The sequence below is a fragment of the Papio anubis genome, chromosome 11 (assembly GCF_008728515.1).
Source record: "Papio anubis isolate 15944 chromosome 11, Panubis1.0, whole genome shotgun sequence".
Taxonomy (NCBI): Eukaryota; Metazoa; Chordata; class Mammalia; order Primates; family Cercopithecidae; genus Papio; species Papio anubis.
The window spans coordinates 98,051,052-98,066,795 of NC_044986.1; the positions used below are offsets into that span (position 1 = coordinate 98,051,052).

At 42.2% G+C, this 15,744-nt stretch overlaps 1 protein-coding gene across 7 annotated transcripts in view; it reads left to right on the forward strand.

Moving 5' to 3' along the window:
• The first annotated feature begins 211 nt into the window (after nucleotides 1-211).
• MPP7 (membrane palmitoylated protein 7) overlaps nucleotides 212-15,744 on the forward strand; it is a 252,173-nt gene continuing 236,640 nt past the window's right edge. For 4 of the 7 annotated variants that reach the window (XM_009214166.4, XM_009214164.3, XM_009214167.3 and 1 more), the window contains exon 1: nucleotides 212-412. The gene's annotated coding sequence lies outside the window, so the exon portion shown is untranslated. The remainder of the gene's footprint in view (nucleotides 413-15,744) is intronic. The other 3 variants (XM_017962633.3, XM_017962631.3, XM_003903498.4) reach the window with 2 other exon arrangements.

The following is a 15,744-nucleotide window of genomic DNA, read 5'->3' on the forward strand; positions in this document are numbered from 1 at the left end:
AGGAGGAACTACAGAGCTGTCACCAATCAGAGCCCAGCTTTGGTTTCTCTTTCCGACCAATGAGGGAGTTCTGCTGGAGGGGCTGTCTTCAAGTCTGAGACGCCTACCGCCTTCGCAGCCTATCAGCAGGCCTCTCTTACCCCGCGGGCGGTGCGGCTCCGCCCCGCCCCTCCAGCGTCGGCCCCGCCCCCACGAGGGTGGGGGCCGTGTTGGTTACTAGCAGGGCTGGAGGCGGGGGCCGGGCTCCCACTGGGCTCGTGCGTTCTGCGCCCGCCGCGGCGGTGCAGAGCCCGTTGGCTCCCGATTGTCCTCTGCGGCGGTGGCGGTCGCTGTCTCCTTGCCTCGGGGCCCGGGGCTGCAGGGGCCAGAGCGAGTGCGCCTCCTGCTCGCCGACCGCGGCTGCCCAGAGCAGGTAATGGGGCGCCGCTGGGGAGCGCCTGTCTGAGCCCCGGGCTAGGTGCGGGCGGTGGGTTCGGCCCCCGAAGCTGCTCCCAGAGCCGGCGACCGGGCCGAGCGGGGCCCCGGTCCTCCGGAGCCTCCTGCCGGCCTCTAGGCGCCTCAGCCCGGGAGCCCGCGGCGGGCACCTTGCGGGGAGGTGGGGGCGGGGCCGGGGCAGGGGCGGGGCCGCCTCGGGCGGGACCCTGAGGACCTCTGGAGACCCCTGGTGACTCGCGGGACTCCGGGCTGGGGCGGCGACGGGGCCGACCCAGGGCGGGGAGGACCGGCAGGTGGAGGGAGAACTGCGGAGTTGAGTCAGAGTCCGGCTCCTCGGGGAAAAGAACCTACTGAAAGGGAGCGATAAGCTGGCTGGCTTCTTTTTTTTTTCTTCCCCTAAGCCAGAAAGGCGTCTTCACTTGGGTCGTGTTAATTACATGTTTTCTGAGAACAGGCGTTTGGCCGTGTAATGCTGTCTACACGATAGCATTATTTATTTACTTATTTACTATTTAAAAAATTAAAAGCAGCCTTTCGCGTGAATCTGTGTGGGGGCTTTTGCTTAAGTGACAGGTAGACCCAGCCGAGTAACTCACCTTTGTCTGGGCTGAAGTGGGGAGCGGTGAAGTAGGAATGAGGGGGACGAGTGTTCGTGAGGAATGCCTGTGCAGGTTTGAAAGGATTGTGGGGGTGGGACCACTGTTTCTGTCACAGTGCCATGGGTGGGAGTAGAATTGTGATTTTTTTTTTCTTTTTCTAATTTTTAAAAACAATATTCACATTAAAAAAGGGAGGAGGGCTTTCCAAAAACAGTCTCTGAACTTGAGGCTTTGGGGATGCACCTGCTAGTCAGGCAGTAATAGTTTGCAGGTAAATCCTGGGCTATTAATTACGTGATTTGATTTACTTACAAAGAAGTATCTTGAATTGTTGCTACCTTTCCTTTGACGTGCTCAGTATATTGCTTGTTTACAAGTGAATTGATGAAGGTCACTGAGTTTTAGCGGTAATGTCACAGCTATGGCCCTTGGAGAGTTTTCTATGCTCAGGTTCACTCAGGTTTTACAAAAACAGTATTTCCACTTAATTGTGAAGCTCTTAGCACTCTATCAATTATACAGTATGCCATCCTCCTACTCTTCTGAAGCAGGCTGTGCGTAGCATGTCCATTTTACAGGTATGTCAACTGAAAGCCCTGGAGATGAAAGGAATCCTGCCTCAGTTTACTCCTACTTTATTTTATACCTGTAATGGATGTAATCCAAAATCTGGGTAAGATTCCTGCCATCAAGGCAGCTTCTGCATACCAATTCGATCCCGTGTACACAGGTCAGAGGTGGAGATGGTTATTTTCAAGTAAAGGAATATTGTCTCTGAGGTTTTTCTTTCCATCCAGGTTGCTAAGCTAGTTTGAATTTCAGGTGAAAGGTAATTTTCCGCATAGGCAAAACAAACAAAAGTTAGTAGTGCTGTGTGAAAATCTCTATTTTAAATTTTGGGAAGCTTTCCAAATTAGAGAACCTTATTCGTGTTTGCATCTCTAGCTCAGCATCGAATTTCGGTACCGTTTTTTGAATTGAATAGAAATAATTGATATGCAGAAGGAAAATACTAATGAAGTGAAGTGCATTTTGATCATGACTTATGACTTTGTTTTGAGAAGTGTTTACTGTACATTTATAGATGGGTTGAAAATTAATTTCTTGATTAGAATAACTCGACCAAAGGAGTTTGGGCTTTAGTGTGGGACAGGCTGAAATGGGTAGTTGGGAGTAATCTCTTGCATGATGTTAAGGCTTAGGGAATTCTAGAGAATTGTTAGGTTAGGTTAAATTTACTAGTTATCAGGAACATGAAAATGTCTTATGGATTACTGAAGGGAACCCTTTTTTTTTTTTTTTTTTTTGAGGTAGAGTCTCACTCTGTTGTCCAGGCTGGAGTGCAGTGGCTCATTGTGATCTCTGTCTCCTAGGTTCAAGCGATTCTCCTGCCTCGCCTCCCGAGTAGCTGGGACTACAGGTGCATGCCACCACGCCCAGCTATTTTTTTTTTCCTGTATTTTTGTAGAGGTGGGTTTCGCCATGTTGGCCAGGCTGGTCTCGAACTCCTGACCTCAAGTGATCTGCCTGCCTTGGCCTCCCAAAGTGCTGGGATTACAGGCGTGAGCCACTGCACCGGGCCTGAATGTAACTGTTCTAATCATGAAGTTATCTATTGTTTTGTGGCTAATACCTCTGTTTCATATGTACATTTTAACATATTAATGTAACATATAAGGCAACTCTTACACGAGGCTGTCACTCTAGCCCTGCATTTATTTACTGATTTATGTTTTAGTGGCTTTATTTAACTTTTACTCTCCTGTCAAAATTTCTAGCACCCAAGCAAAAATTCCATAAAGGAACTTTTATCATCTGTTGATTACACAGAAAATGAATCATTTATTCTCATAAGCCCAGCCCTCTTGCAGTGTGGGACACTGGAAAGATATTTTGGCTGTTTGTAAAGTATTTGCCGGTATTCTTACCTGAAGCTTTGACTCCTCCCACTCCCCCAATGGTTTTCAGAGTTTCTGTGACTTTTTTCTTTTTTTAAATTAATTACGACACTACCTGACTTCCACTAGATGGTGCACTGGGGGCTGCTTATTGGAGTTTTCAAACAGATTTTTGTTTTTCCTTGTTATAAACATTTCACTGAAAAAGATACAAAGGTACTGCAACTATTTCTCCCCTAATTGCAATACAGACAGAGTTGTAATGAATGACTTAAGTCTTGAGTTTTATTAGATGGGATCCGTTCAGAAGGAAAGGGTATTCCTTCACTTTGAATTAAAAGTGAAGGAATTTGTTAGTCAGGCTTGCTCTCTGAAGATACTGTGTTTTTTACAAACTGAAGGTTCGTTGGCACCCCTGCAAGTCTGTTGGTGCTATTTTTCCAATAGGTATGTTCATTTTATGTGTCTCTGTCGTATCTTGGTAATTCTTACAATATTGCAAACCTTTTCATTGGTATTCTATCTGTTATGGTGATCTCTGGTCAGTGATCTTTGATGTTACGATTCTAGTTGTTTTGGGGCTCCATGAACCACACCTGTATAATATGGTGAACTTAATTAATAAATGTTGCCTATGTTCTGATATCTCCACCAACTGGCCATTCCCCATATCTCTTCCTCACTCCAGGCCTCCCTATTCCCTGAGACACAACAATATTGAAATGAGGCCAATTAATAACTCTATGTTGGCATCTAAGTATTCAAATGAATGGAGAGTTGCATGTCTCCCACTTTAAATCAGAAAGCTAGAAATGAGTGAGCTTAGTGAGGAGGTCATGACAAAAGCCAAGACAGGCCAACATCTAGGCCTCTTGCACCAAACAACCGAGCTCTGAATGCAAAGGAAAGGTTCTTGAAAGAAATAAAAAGTGCTACTCCACTGAACGCCCCAATGATAAGAAAGTGAAACAGCTTTATTGCTGATACAGAGAAGGTTTTAGTGGTCTGGGTAGAAGATGAAACCAGCCACAGCATTCCCTTAAGCCAGCAGAGCAAAACCCTAACTCTTCAATTCGCTGGAGGCTGAGAGAGGTAAGGAAGTTGCAGAAGAAAAGTTGGAAGCTAGAAGAGGTTGGTTCACAAGGTTTAAGGAAAGAAGCTGCTTCCCTAACATAAAAGTGCATGGTGAAGCAGCAAATGCTGATATAGAAGCTATAGCAAGTTATCCAGAATATCTAGCTAAGATCATTGATGAAGGTGGCTACACTGAACAACACATTTTCAGTGTAGACGAAACAGCCTTATATTGGAAGAAGATGCCATATTGGACTTTCTTAGCTAGAGGGAAGTCAATGCCTTGTCTCAAAGGCCAGGCTGACTCTTTTGTTTGGAGCTAGTGCAGCCGGTGACTTTAAGTTGAAGCCAGTGCTCATTTACCATTCCAAAAATCGTTAAGCATTATGCAAAATCTACTCTGCCTGTGCTCTATAAATGGAATGACAAAGCCTGGATGACAGTACATCTGTTTACAGCATGGTTTACTGAATCTGTTAAGCTCACTGTTGAGACCCACTGCTCAGAAAAAAAGGTACCATTGAACAGTGCTGTTCATTGACAATGCACCTGGTCACCCAAGAGCTCTGATGGAGATGTACAAGGAAATTAATGTTTTCATACCTGCTATCACAACACCCACTCTGTACCCATGGATCTAGGAGTCATTTCAACTTTCAAGACTTATTATTTAAGAAGCACATCTTGTAAAGCTATAGCTGCCATAGATAGTGATTCTTCTGATGGATCTTGGTTAAGTAAATTGAAAACCTGGAAAGGATTCACAGTTCTAGATGCCATTAAGGGCATTTGTGATTCAAGGGAGGAGGTCAAAATATCAACATTAACAGGAGTTTAGAAGAAGTTGATTCCAGCCCTCATGGATGACTTTGAGGGGTTCAAGACTTCAGTGGAAGAAGTACCTGCAGATGTGGTGGAAATAGTAAGAGAACTAGAATTAGAAGTGAACCCTGAAAATGTGACTGAATTGCTGCAATCTCATTATCAAACTTGAATGGATGAAGAGTTGCTTCTTCTGAATGAGCAAAGAAAGTGGTTTCTTGAGAGGGAATATGTTCTTGGTGAAGATGCTGTGAACATTGTTGAAATGACAATGAAGGATTTAGAATATTCTATAAACTTAGTTAATTAAGCAGTGGCAGGGTATGATAGGATTGACTTCAATTGTGAATGAGGTTTTACTGTGGGTAAAATGCTACCAAAAGAGAAATCTTTTGTGAAAGGCAGAGTCAGTCGATGTGGCAAACTTCATTTTTTTTTTTTTTGAGACGGAGTCTCGCTCTGTTGCCCAGGCTGGAGTGCAATGGCGTGATCTTGGCTCACTGCAACCTCTGCCTCCCAGGTTTAAGAGATTCTCCTGTCTCAGCCTCCCGAGTAGCTGGGATTACAGGTGCACACCACCACGCCTGGCTAATTTTTTGTATTCTAGTAGAGACGGGGTTTCACTGTGTTGACCAGGCTGGTCTTGAATGCCTGAGCTCAGGCAATCCACCTGCCTCGGCCTCCCAAAGTGCTAGGATTACAGGCGTGAGCCACAGTGCCTGGCCTCATTGTTTTCTTATTTTAAGAAATTGCCACAGCCATCCCTTCTTTCAGTAGCCAGCACCTTGTTAAGTCAGCAGCCGTCAACATCAAGGCAAAACTGTCCACCGGCAAAAAGATTTTGACTCCCTGAAGGCTCGGATGATCACTAGCATTTAAAAAAAATAATAAAGCACTTTAAAATTAAGACCTAATGCTATTGCCAGCATAATAGACTATGGTGTATGGTAAATATAACTTCTGTATGCACTTGGAAAGCAGAAAAATTTTTGTTGCTCGCCTTATTGCAGTGTAAGTTTTACTAAGGTGGTCTGGAATGGAACACGTGATATCTTTGAGGCATGCCTATGATTTCAGAAATAACCTCTCCTGTCGAACCCTCTGATTCTCCCTGTGTTCAGAAACCCAGACCAAAGTCTAGATGTATTGGTCTTTATTTATGAGTAGTTGAGTAGTTTTTAATGGCTTGTGTTTTGTTTAAATTTTATGTAAACTGGGACTTAGCTCTTTGAGCAGTCTTATGCTTTGCTCTCTTAGATTACTGATTCTTTAAAAGAAGTAGTAAAATGCATATGTGTGGCAAGATTATTTGCTACCTACTATGAACAGATGCTTAAGTAAAAAAACAAAAAACAAACAAAAAACCAAGATGTTTTCCCAGGCATATAAATGTTTTTTTTTTTCTTGAAGAATCATTTAGTCTTCCTATTTAGTAGAACATTATCAGCTTGCTTTACTTATGAAAGAGAGGAGACCATTCTTTTCTCTCTGAAGATAGGAGCTATTTATCAGGCTCGTTTATTACTGATTGGGTTGCTTGTTACTGATGGTTAGAGAAGGGAGATGAAAATACATAGCGGTTGCAATACCCATTTTGGGTATAGAAATGGCAATGTTAGTAGAGATTAAAGACTAACTGGTACGATTGCATTTTGCAAGATGTTTTGAAGACAACTTTGGACTTTGATAGGAATCTGAGAAAGTCTTTCAGTGGTTGGGGTGTGTGTATGTTTATTTCAGTTGCACTGAACTGTGGATGGGGAGGAGAGCAATGATAATTTGTTTCTTACCAGAACACTGCTAGTTCTCAGGGGATTTGATGGAGATTTGGGAGAGAGAAAATAAATAGGATTCAGCCCTTCTAGGAAGGTCGTTCTTGGCAATGCCTTCAGCCCTTAGGAGAATGTGGGCATGGAAAAGTGGGTGGTTGTAAGTAGCCAGGAAGATTAAAAGGCTGATTCCTAGAGCTCTCTTCACCTTTGATGACCTTAATCAGGTCATTAAGCATTTAAAGACAGGTTTATAGCTCTCCGGTTGTCCAAGCTTGGACTAAGTACTCCTTAGTCTTCAATTTTATGTTTTAAATTTTTGGAATAAGTAGGAACCTGAAATTTATAAAATTACTGACTTGAGTATGCAAGTGAATGGCTTCATGGAGTTATTTGGCTTATGGTAGATTTCAGATTATGGTAGGTGCTTGAATATACTTATTTCTCATACTCTTTCTTCCATCCGTTTAACAACAAAAAAGGCCTTATTAGAAATAGGCAAACTTGAATACACATAGAGCTATACGGCTCAAACTGAGTACTTGAGTTGGGGAGAAAAGACTCCTGTTCTAGGTACAGCTTTGAAAAGAGAAGGGTCAGGTAGGATGCCATACACAGCAGGTGTATGCAGGGACAGGGATAAAGTGAACCCCTTTTGCTGTGAATATTGTCAGAAGGTCTGATGTGTAATTAGACATCCCTTAGCTTCACTCCTGATAAAAACATACTCTTGGACAGTTTCTCTGTATGTGCACTTAAAGCAGTTTGAATCTTGTTAATCAACTATTTCTCGGGGTTGTAACTTCTTTTTTGGCATTGAGAAGACTGTTGAAGTCATGTAAAAATTTGGAGTTGAGCCTGGGATCAGAATTTGGAGTTATGGCCCAAGATTTATCAAGCTTCTGCTATATTCAAGATGTTGTTTTTTCTCTTCCTATTATGGCTTCTGATTACTTCTGAAGAGTGAGTTCAGACCTCTGTGCTGTAACGCTCATCAGAGTATCCTTTTTGTACGTAGTATAATCAGGATAGAGATTAGGCATTTTATCAAGTTTGGGAGAAAGAAGTTGAGTAGTGAGGAAATGAATTAACACTATTTTGATTTCTTCATAGTCATTTAAAATCAGATACAAATTTTATATTTCAGAAGTTTCAAAATGGTAGTAATTTCACCTCTCCCATTAAGCTCAGTATGAAAAATTTCTACCAGTGGTTCTCAAACTTTGGCATACCTTGGGATCACATGGAGGGCTTATCAGACCTTAGGTAGCTGCCTTCCAGCCCCAGAATTTCTAATCAGTAGGTCTGGGAGGGGGGATCCTGGCGATTTGCATTTCTAATAAATTCTAAGGCCATGTGCTACAGCCACTGCAGGGGCCAGCCACTCTAGGGGGAAACGTTTAGTGGTTAACACTTTGAAAGAGTTAAGTTTGAATCCCTGCTTTGCTGCTTACTAGTACTTTGACTTTATTTATTTATTTATTTTTTTTGAGACAGAGTTTCACTCTTTTTGCCCAGGCTGGAGTGCAATGGCGCGATCTTGGCTCACCTCAACCTCCGTCTCCTGGGTTCAAGCGATTCTCCTGCCTCAGCCTCCTGAGTAGCTGGGATTACAGGCATGTGCCACCACCCCGGCTAATTTTGTATTTTTAGTAGAGACAGGGTTTCTCCATGTTGGTCAGGCTGGTCTTGAACTCCCGACCTCAGGTGATCCACCTGCCTCGGCCTCCCAAAGTGCTGGGATTACAAGCGTGAGCCACCGCGCCCGGCCGTACTTTGACTTTAGGCAAGTTTCTTAACCTCTGTTGTTCCATCTCTAAAGTGGAAATAATATAGTATTTTGTTGTGAATATAAGTGAGCTCCAATGTGCAGAAGCTCAGGGAACAGGGCCTTGCAGATTGCAAGCATGCAATAAATGTTTTCTTTTATCCATAAAAAAAGTACATATATAAAATAGAATCCTGCATTTTATACAATTGAAGCAAAGACAGAAAATTTAATACTTAATTTCATTTCCTGGCACAGTGCTGGGGAAAAAATATGAGTAGTCAATTACTTTTTAAGGAGTGACGGAAAAGTTTGTGGATCCTAGTAATTTTCCAGAAACTTTTTTTTTTTTTTTACAGACATAGAACGTTCGTATTGATACTGTCTCCTCCCCCTTCCCCTTCAAAAGTTTGGTTTCTTTAATCACGGTATGTTGGACTCTCACAATAATCCTTATAGTTTACATTTTTTATAACAGGCATTTTAAAGGTTGCTTCTGGGAGCTGAATGACAGAAAGTACCTGAAAGTCATCTTTAGAACACACTCTCACCTGTACTATGACAACTTTGTATTTGATGACCTTGAACGCAGTTCTTTTTGAGACGGAGTCTTGCTCTGTCCCCCAGGCTGGAGTGCAGTGGCGCGATCTCAGCTCCCTGCAAGCTCCGCCTCCCGGGTTCACGCCGCCGTTCTCCTGCCTCAGCCTCCCGAGTAGCTGGGACTACAGGCGCCCGGCTAATTTTTTTTTTTGTATTTTCAGTAGAGACTGGATTTCACCGTGTTAGCCAGGATGGTCTGGATCTCCTGACCTCGTGATCCGCCCGCCTCAGCCTCCCAAAGTGCTGGGATTACAGGCGTGAGCCACCATGCCAGGCCCTTGAACGCAGTTCTTGGGATCTCTTTTCTCGGCTTGCGGAATGCCTGGTTTATTTTCTTTTTGCAGACCTGCGGGAGCTCACCTCTGGCGATCCTTTCATTAGTGAAACCCTCTTTCCATTACTCTCTGTCACTGTCACTGTCTTAGTTCCGTTGTAGCTGTTATCACACTCTTATCATCATCTTATTTGTGTACTTTTTATTGTTTCCTTCACTAGGACGTAACCCCTATGAGGGTTAGGGCTCGATCTTTGCTGCTGGGTCCCTAGGATGGGATGCAGTTCCTGGTATATAGAGACTGAACACCTGCTGATTGGGTGAAGGGGCCTATGATGAGGAGCTGCCCCGCTCCGCTCCCTCCCCAGCTCAGGGGCTCACACTGGAGTTAGCGCTCACTTCATGGCACACCGTCATGATTGGTCCATGTAGAGTCTCCCACCTTATTTTATTCTATCTTTCCCCTTCATCACCTATGCCCACTCGTGTTCTTCTTGCCCCCAGGGGACCCTCTCTCTGGCATGTGCATAATTCCCTTAGGTATGGCCAGATTGTTACCTCGTTGACGCTTTCACCAGCTGTTGCTCCCCGCATTCTTGCTAGCATGTGGCATTTTCTGACCTTATAATTTTTTCCAATCTGATGCAACAGATGGAGCAATCCAGCACAAAATGATATGTTATTGCTCTTACTTGCAATTATCTGATTACTAATGCGGTGGAGTATCCTATACTCATTTACTAAATAACCTGGTTGTTTATGATGCTACCTATATCATATATCAAGGTCCACCCACTCGTATATATGCAGACGCAGACACAGACACACACACACTTTCTATTCTCTCTCTTACCTTTTTAGGCTCCCTGCTCTGTTCTGATCAATTTGTCTGTTTCTGTTCTAATTTCACAGTGGATTTTGCTTTTATTTTTATTGCTACAACTTATTTAAATATTTTGATATCTAGAAGAATGAGTCCCTCCTGTGTTATTTTAAAAACATGTTTAACCTGGTAGTTTTCATCCATGGCTTTATATTAGAATTTGCTAGGTAGCTTTAAAAAAAAAAAAAATCCCATTGACCACAGATGAACTGAATTGTAATCTGTAGAGAGTAGAGTCCAGCAATTGTGTTTTTAAAAATCTCCTCCGGTGACACTGATCTATATCCCGAGTGGAAACTACTTATCAGTGGTGTTTATGTTTTATTCAGTGGAGGTCAAATTTTTTTTTTTTTTTTTCCGTAATGATCTCGTCTTCTTTGTTACAGTAATTCCTAGTTACTTCAGCTTTTGTTTCTACTGTGAATGCCGTTTTTTCTTCTGTTGTATTTTCTATTGTTTATTTCCCCTGGTGTAGGGGAATTCTACATACATAGACAACTATGTATCACTGAACAGGGATATATTCTGAGAAATGTATCATTAGGTGATTTCGTCATTGTGTGAACATCGCAGGCTGCACTTACACAAATGTGGATAACATAGCCTACTACACACCTAGGCTATATGGTATAGCCCATTGTTCCTAGGCTGCAAACCTGTGCAGCTGGTTAGTGTCCTGAATACTGTAGGCAACTGGAACATAATGGTATTTGTCTATCTAAACATCTGTAAACATAGAAAAGGTACAGTAAAAATATGGTAAAAAAGATTAAACATGGTCCACCTGCATAGGACACTTCGCATGTGTCTGGACTGGAAGTTGCTCTGGGTGAGTCAGTGAGTGGGTGGTGAGTGAATGTGAAGGCCTAGGGCATGACTGTACACTCACTACTGTAGACGTTATAAACACCATGTCTAGGCTACACTACGTTCATTTAAAAAGTATTTTTTCTTCAATAATAAACAAAGCTTAGCTTAACTTTTTTGTTTTATAAACTTATAAATGGTTTTTAACTTTTGACTCTTGTAACAACACAGCTTCAAACACAAGCACATTCTATAGTGGTACAAAAATATTTTCTTTTATTAAAAAAATTTTTTTATATATAAAACTAAGACACAAACACACACTTTAGCCTAGGCCTACACAGGGTCAGGATCATCAGTATTACTGCCCTTCCCCTTCCCCTTCTCCTTCCCCTTCCCCTTCCCCTTCCCCTTCCCCTTTCCCTTTCCCTGACAGTGTCTCTCTCTCTCTCTCTGGACCAGGCTGGAGTGCAGTGGCGCGATCTTTGGCTCACTACAGCCTCTGCCCCACTGTGTTCAAGGGATTCTCGTGCCTCAGACTCCCAGGTAGCTGAGATTACAGGCATGTGTTACCACACCTGGCTAATTTTTGTATTTTTAATATAGACGGAGTTTCACCATGTTGTCCAGGCTAGTGTTGAACTCCTGGCCTCAAGTGATCCACCTGCCTCAGCCTCCTAAAGTACTGGGATTACAGGCATGAACCAACGCACCCAGCCAATATCAGTCTTAATCCCTAGTTAATGTTTCTAGCTGTCACCCTATCCAAAGGAGCTACTTTTCCTGGTCTTGCAGCATCAGTGGTTATAGCAGTTGCTGTATTTTGCGTTACCTGGGAGTCCATTTTTCTCTACGTTATTGCATGTTTAACATTTGCTAGTCTATGTTAATAGATGTTCACTAGATTTATATATGTAGCTGTTCATGATAATATTCTAATATCCTGAAAAATTAGAAACAACCTAAACTGTGCAGCAGTAGGCATTTATTCTTCTTCTCCATGGAAATTGTTAGTACATGGTGGCAAAAGTTTACAAAATCACGTCATTAGGATAATCCTAATTCTGTAACAAGAGAATAAGTTAATTTTCATGTACAACTCTAAATTGTCCATGTACTATTAATTCGTATCTGTATGAGTGTGAATGTTCAAATAAAAACAGTTCAGTTAATATCAGTTGTGGGCATTAAGATTCTAGGTGAGTTACTTCTTTAATGTGTTAGTCTGTTTTCCTAAAATCCTTTTTTTTTAAATAAGAAAACTGACTGGGGCCGGGCGTGGTGGCTCATGCCTGTAATCCCAGCACTTTGGGAGGCCGAGGTGGGTGAATCACCTGAGGTCAGGAGTTCGAGACCAGCCTGACCAATGTGATGAAACCCCATCTCTACTAAAAATACAAAAATTACCTGGTCGTGATGGCATGCGCCTATAATCCCAGCTATTCAGGTGGCTGAGACAGGAGAATCGCTTGAATGCGGGAGGCAGAGGTTTCAGTGAGTCGAGATCGCACCATTGCACTCCAGCCAGGGCAACAAAAGTGAAACTCTGTCTCAAAAAACAAAACAAAACAAAACAAAAACTGATTAAAAATGACTGTATAATAAGCTGGGGTGGGGAGGTGGGGCAGTTGCAGATGAAGTAAGACGGGCCATAAATTGAAGGTAGGTAAGAAGTTCAGGAAGGTTCCTTGTAGTATTGTACTCTTTCCTCCAGTTTAGTATATGCTGGAAATACTCCCTATGTTTAAAAAAAAAAGCAAAGTAAAAAGACTGTAATTTGTGATTGGGGCCACTTAGTAAAGGATATAGGGCATCAGTACAAGGCAGACTTTTATTTTGTTATTGCTCCATGAGAAACTAATAGAAGATCTTTATGTACCATATCTATCAATAGTAGCATAATAGCATTAGAAATCAATGGTTTGGTCAGTCTTGATGGTGTACGCCTGTAATCCCAACACTTTGGGAGGCCGAGGCAGATGGATGGCCTGAGCTCAGGAGTTCGAGACCAACCTGGGCAACATAGTGAAACCCCATCTCTACAAAAAATACAAAAATTAACTGGGTGTGGTGGCACATGCCTGTGGTCCCAGGTACTTGGGTGGCTAAGATGGGAGCATTGCTTGAGCCAGGGAGGCGGAGGTTGCAGTGAGCTGACATTGTGCCACTACACTCCAGCCTGGTTGACAGTGTGAGACTCTGTCTCAAAGTAGGGGGGAACAAATCAATGTTTGGCCTTTGTAGGAGGAAGCAAGTCATTATTTGTCATGTGGCTTACTGTAGTGACTTCCCTGCTCTTGCCCCTGCCCCTAAAACCTTTTCTCCATTTCTCCACCCAAAGCCCAGGATGGGTTCAGGTGGATGCTGTCGCTTAATTGCTCAGAACCTTGCCGTTTCACTCAGATCTAAGGGCAAAGTCTCCATAGGGGCTCACTCACCGTAGACACTGTGTTTGTGAGCTCTTGGCTACACATCTCTTAAGCACAGAAAAAAATGTTTGAGAGCTGAGACTATACTTCTGGCCCCAGTTCTTAAGGTTTATGTGACTTTTGTGGTAAGTCTGGTACTGAAGAGTTTACCAGTCTGTTAAAAAGGCAGAGATTTCTGTTGGTTGGGATGGCTGTTTTTGATATTTCTTGAGTTAACCAGAGGAAACAGTTCACCTCAGCTTCCTTAATCTACCAGTCTGCTAGTCTGGACTGATATGGTTTGCTTTTTTCTTTTCTTTTTTTTTTTGAGATGGAGTCTGGCTCTGTTGCCCAGGCTGGAGTACAGTGGCATGGTCTTGGCTCACTGCAACCTCCACCTCCTGGGTTCAAGCGATTCTCCTGCCTCAGCCACCTGAGTAGCTGGGACTACAAGTGCATGTCACCATACTTGGCTAATTTTTTTGTATTTTTAGTAGAGACAAGGTTTCACCATGTTGGCCAGGCTGGTCTTGAACTCCTGACCTCAAATGATCTGCCCACCTCGGCCTCCCAAAGTGCTGGGATTACAGATGTGAGCCACCATGCCTGGCCTGGTTAGCTATTTTTGAGACCAAAATCTCAAGAATGAGGTACGTGCTGAGCTAAGAAGGAAAAAGTGCTGCTGACTTCCCCAACCCGAGGTCTTCTAACCTCACCCCCGAGCCTAATACAAAATATTCTACTCATAAGGCCCTTTCTCAGGATGGCTGTGGCTGGTGGTTCTTGGTGCTCTAGGCCTGACATTGGGCTCTACTGAGCTTCCAACTTTTAGTGTTTGTTCAAACAGGAATTCAAAGAATAAGGTAATTCCTGAAAGCTCACTTGAACAAGCACAGCCTTGACCTCAGCTCCATATTCTTGGAGCTGCAGTTTTCAGACTTGTTTCAATACCGCTTCATGCTCTTAACAATTATTAAGGACCTCAAAGACTGATCACACCACTGCACTCCAGCTTGAGTGACAGAGTGAAACCCTGTGTCATAAAAACCAAAAATCAAAGCATAATATCCTTTGTGTATATGAACACAAATAACACTTCCGTATGAAAAATACCTTTACAAAGACAGTTTAGGGAAAGAGTGGTATAGTTTTACATTCTTGCAGTTCTCTATAATGTCTGGTTTCGTAGAAGCAGCTAGATTCTCATAACTGCTTCTGCATTCAATCTGTTGTGATTTGTCGTTTGGTTGGAATATGTGAAGAAAATCCAACCCCAGTTGGATTCAAAAAAAATAATAACTGATGTATTTGTTGCCAATGATAAAAGTTAAGCCTTCAAACAAAAATTACATACTTAGAAAAATTGTATCCGCCACCAAGAGTGTGACAGCTTTCCTAATATGCAGACAGTTAATAAGACGGTATTGTGTCCTTAAAAATTTGTAGAGGGTAGATCTCATGTTAAGTGTTTTTAACACACACAAAATAAAAATAAAACACGAGGACACTTTGGAGGTGATGGACGCGTTTATCACCTGGATTGTGGAGATGGTAAATGTTACATACATTAAAGTTTATTTGCTGTGTGGAATCTGAAGCCATATCAGTAAACATTTCTCACTTTGTTGTATTTAAATCCATTGGTCTTTCTTTCATTTTGGATCTTTCTTAATGTATGATTTGGAAATATTGGCTCATGGAATTAAATGTTAGCACATTTTATAATACCAAATACAGGAGTGTATACATTTGTCCAAACTCACCAAATTCTATACATTGATTATATGCAGGTTTTTGTATACCAATTATATCTCAATAAAGCTGGAGGAGAAGAAGACTTTTCAAGAGATGACTGCTGATTTCAACAAATGTATTTGTTTTCTAATGGATATATAAATTGCGTTTGAGAAAGTGTCTGCCAGCTATCCAACTTTCAATTCTAATACTTTCAGTTTTTATGTCGTGTAAAAATGATATTCTATAAACAAAAGCTGCTAGTTCAGCTTGCTGATCAAACAGTTGGCATAAATTCTTTTCCTTGAGACAACTTCCATACTTCAGTATGCTGCACAGCTCCTTCATGTGAACTTTCCTAATTCAGCACAAAGAATATTAAAAAGGTGGAAAAGGCACATACTCAAGAGGTTGAGATGTCATGCAATTGCTAATGTTCACTGTTTCATCAAGGATATTTTTATAGGAAACCATCTTTTTTTTCCACTGTGAGTTCACAGTGGTTATGAGGACCTATACTGGTGGTGCCACTGCCTTGATTCGTGCTAAGGGGCCAGCAAAAATGTGTTTAAGGTGTGTAAAAAAAAAAAAAAAAGTACACACCCTGGCTTTGATCATCAGTGCTTTGTGTCAGCCTATGAAAGTTGTGAATGACCTGTTTGCATTATTATAA